The sequence below is a fragment of the Pecten maximus genome, chromosome 2, assembly GCF_902652985.1.
Source record: "Pecten maximus chromosome 2, xPecMax1.1, whole genome shotgun sequence".
Lineage (NCBI taxonomy): Eukaryota > Metazoa > Mollusca > Bivalvia > Pectinida > Pectinidae > Pecten > Pecten maximus.
Genome location: NC_047016.1, coordinates 53,682,440 through 53,686,980, shown reverse-complemented (window position 1 = coordinate 53,686,980; position 4,541 = coordinate 53,682,440).

The following is a 4,541-nucleotide window of genomic DNA, read 5'->3' as shown; positions in this document are numbered from 1 at the left end:
TTTTACTGTACACACAAACCAGTCACACGTTTTGAGATAACGAGATTCCTCTGTTCTTAAAAAGTAACGTGTATGCTTTAAGATAGTTGCTTTTTCGACATAGTCGTTTCATATTCTTTCGGTCCCGGATATGACGCGTCAGGTGGCGTTACTGGTCACGGTGAGGTATGTGATTGGTCCATGTAGCGGTAAATGCAAAATGCAGATGTGCAGCTAAAAACGAAACAAAGTTAAGATTGAATACAAACTGAATAAGTGGGTGTATCTTGTCAAGTGACACATTAATAAGATGATATTCCTGATATAAATGCAGTCTTAGTATCACCAAAAATGATTCAAGCGGATATAATTTTGCCATGGTGTTGAAACGTTAATTTATTTCCCCAGCAGTTTTACATTATAACCACGAGCATTGAACTAAGATATTTCTTGTTACAAACTGAAATTCCCAAAATACGAGATTTTCAGCATCTCCTTTAAAGTGAAATTTGGATGTTACGATTGTTACCGGTCTGGTATAGAGTATCTGATCCTAGCACAGAGTTCTATAACAGTAGCATCAACGATCATAGTTAATGTCCATTTAGTATAGAGTACATGATCCTAGTACAGAGTTCTATAACAGTAACATCAATGGTCATAGTTAATGTCCATTTAGTAATACATTTTGAACTACGTTGTTTACTGATATGTCAATGAAGTTTACGTTCTATGAAGGAACCATCGTAAACATTCTAAGGCTGTGAGTTTTGAAGGACATTGACATAAACATGCTACTGAAGTGAAAATATTTAATGATTATAAGCTGGTAAGTTTAATCAAATCAGATATAACTTTATAATAGTAATTAAGTCTAATGTGAGACGTGCGTATACAGTAGACATCTAAGCACAGCTGTTCAGTCAGTTGGCGGTTTTGTACTCGAAGTGGCGTATCTCCTCCAATCAAACGACTGATACAATTATATCACTAATACGTACATATCATATATCCCTATAAACAGGTGTCGGGTATCCGAATACCCGCATACACTCAATACCAAACGACATGCACAAAAATAGCGGATGTTTGACTCAATATCAGTAATTGTCAGTAAAATGCTGTCCAGCTTTCATGTAACCTGAAAATCCAATTTTATAACATTTTTTGGTAAACATACCATAAAAAGCCCATCTTGCCAATAAACTTATTCTCAAAGGAGGTTGGAATCAGGAATATTTTTTTTTATCAAATTATAATAAAAATCCTGTTCCGAATTGTACTGATAATATGTCGGAGTCTGTTTGGCTGACCATGCTTTTAGTAAGTTGGATTTATGAAAAAAAATAGGATAATACGGGACAGCTATATAATATTAATCTTATTTGTCTTAGTGTATTTGGTACAAGTTTATGTGTTGCACATATCCTCGGGATTAAGTCGTGATCGGACCGGGAATTAGAACGGGTTAATACCTGGTCCTAAGTCACGGGATCAAATCAAATATTTCTCCAACAACGAAATATACACGAGTGGGATCGAAACGTATTTTATTCCTTTGACAAAGAAGTACGATACTAATTTGGAATTTATTTTATATCTGTGTTTGGAATATATTTCATTTCTTGGCAACGAAATATTCACAAGGTTTCAGAATACAAGTGTACATTTCATATGGCTGATTTGGAATACATGTAAATTGAGGATTTTGTTGGGGACACGAACATTTTGTGATGGGGCAACATTTTTACGCCTGAAATAATATAACCTTTTCAAAATGTAGTCAGTTGGTTCTTTTGGATTAACAAGAAAACTGTCGGAATTAAGTAAATTGGAGTATGGAGAACAGTGTAAAGCGAAGGGAACGCGGATCGGGACAACAAAAACACCTAGACCACATACTATCTTAAAAATAAATTCCATGTATCATGAAAATATATTGTGTGAAATTTAGTATAGTACCTAGTTTTAGTGAGAATTTAAGATTTTTAAAATGGCCGGAAGTGGAAACTTCAATCGTAGACGGAAGGAAGGGTTGGACTCCGATTGGTATAACGAGGTTTTACTGTACACACAAACCAGTGATTGATATAACAAGGTTTTACCGTACACACAAACCAGTGATTGATATAACGAGGTTTTACCGTACACACAAACCAGTGATTGATATAACGAGGTTTTACCGTACACACAAACCAGTGATTGACATAACGAGGTTTTACTGTACACACAAACCAGTGATTGACATAACGAGGTTTTACTGTACACACAAACCAGTCACACGTTTTGACATAATGAGGTTTTACTGTACACACAAACCAGTCACACGTTTTGAGATGATGAGGTTTTACTGTACACAAAAACCAGTGATTGATATAACGAGGTTTTACTGTACACGCAAACCATTGATTGGTATAACGAGGTTTTACTGTACACACAAACCAGTGATTGATATAACGAGGTTTTACTGTACGCACAAACCAGTGATTGATATAACGAGGTTTTACTGTACGCACAAACCAGTGATTGATATAACGAGGTTTTACTGTACACACAAACCAGTGATTGATATAACGAGGTTTTACTGTACACGAAAACCAGTGATTGATATAACGAGGTTTTACTGTACACACAAACCATTGATTGGTATAACGAGGTTTTACTGTACACACAAACCAGTCACACGTTTTGAGACAACGAGGTTTTACTGTACACACAAACCAGTCACACGTTTTGACATAACGAGGTTTTACTGTACACACAAACCAGTCACACGTTTTGACATAACGAGGTTTTACTGTACACACAAACCAGACACACGTTTTGACATAACGAGGTTTTACTGTACACACAAACCAGTCACACGTTTTGACATAACGAGGTTTTAATGTACACACAAACCAGTCACACGTTTTGACATAACGAGGTTTTACTGTACACACAAACCAGTCACACGTTTTGAGATAATGAGGTTTTACTGTACACACAAACCAGTCACACGTTTTGACATAACGAGGTTTTACCGTACACACAAACCAGTCACACGTTTTGAGATAATGAGGTTTTACTGTACACTCAAACCAGTCACACGTTTTGAGATAACGAGATTCTTCTGTTCATAAAAAGTAACGTGTATGCTTTAAGATAGTTGCTTTTTCGACATAGTCGTTTAATATTCTTTCGGTCCCGGATATGACGCGTCAGGTGGCGTTACTGGTCAAGGTGAGGTATGTGATTGGTCCATGTAGCGGTAAATGCAAAATGCAGATGTGCAGCTAAAAACGGAACAAAGTTAAGATTGAATACAAACTGAATAAGTGGGTGTATCTTGTCAAGTGACACATTAATAAGATGATATTCCTGATATAAATGCAGTCTTAGTATCACCAAAAATGATTCAAGCGGATATAATTTTGCCATGGTGTTGAAACGTTAATTTATTTCCCCAGCAGTTTTACATTATAACCACGAGCATTGAACTAAGATATTTCTTGTTACAAACTGAAATTCCCAAAATACGAGATTTTCAGCATCTCCTTTAAAGTGAAATTTGGATGTTACGATTGTTACCGGTCTGGTATAGAGTATCTGATCCTAGCACAGAGTTCTATAACAGTAGCATCAACGATCATAGTTAATGTCCATTTAGTATAGAGTACATGATCCTAGTACAGAGTTCTATAACAGTAACATCAATGGTCATAGTTAATGTCCATTTAGTAATACATTTTTGAACTACGTTTGTTTACTGATATGTCAATGAAGTTTACGTTCTATGAAGGAACCATCGTAAACATTCTAAGGCTGTGAGTTTGAAGGACATTTGACATAAACATGCTACTGAAGTGAAAATATTTAATGATTATAAGCTGGTAAGTTTAATCAAATAAGATATAATCTTTATAATAGTAATTAAGTCTAATGTGAGACGTGCGTATACAGTAGACATCTAAGCACAGCTGTTCAGTCAGTTGGCGGTTTTGTACTCGAAGTGGCGTATCTCCTCCAATCAAACGACTGATACAATTATATCACTAATACGTACATATCATATATCCCTATAAACAGGTGTCGGGTATCCGAATACCCGCATACACTCAATACCAAACGACATGCACAAAAATAGCGGATGTTTGACTCAATATCAGTAATTGTCAGTAAAATGCTGTCCAGCTTTCATGTAACCTGAAAATCCAATTTTATAACATTTTTTGGTAAACATACCATAAAAAGCCCATCATGTAAATAAACTTATTCTCAAAGGAGGTTGGAATCAGGAATATTTTTTTTAATCAAATTATAATAAAATCCTGTTCCGAATTGTACTGATGATATGTCGGAGTCTGTTTGGCTGACCATGCTTTTAGTAAGTTGGATTTATGAAAAAAAAATGGGATAATACGGGACAACTGTATAATATTAATCTCATTTGTCTTAGAGTATTTGGTACAAGTTTATGTGTTGCACATATCCTCGGGATTAAGTCGTGATCTGACCGGGAATTAGAACGGGTTAATACCTGGTCCTAAGTCACGGGATCAAATCAAATATTTCTCCAACAA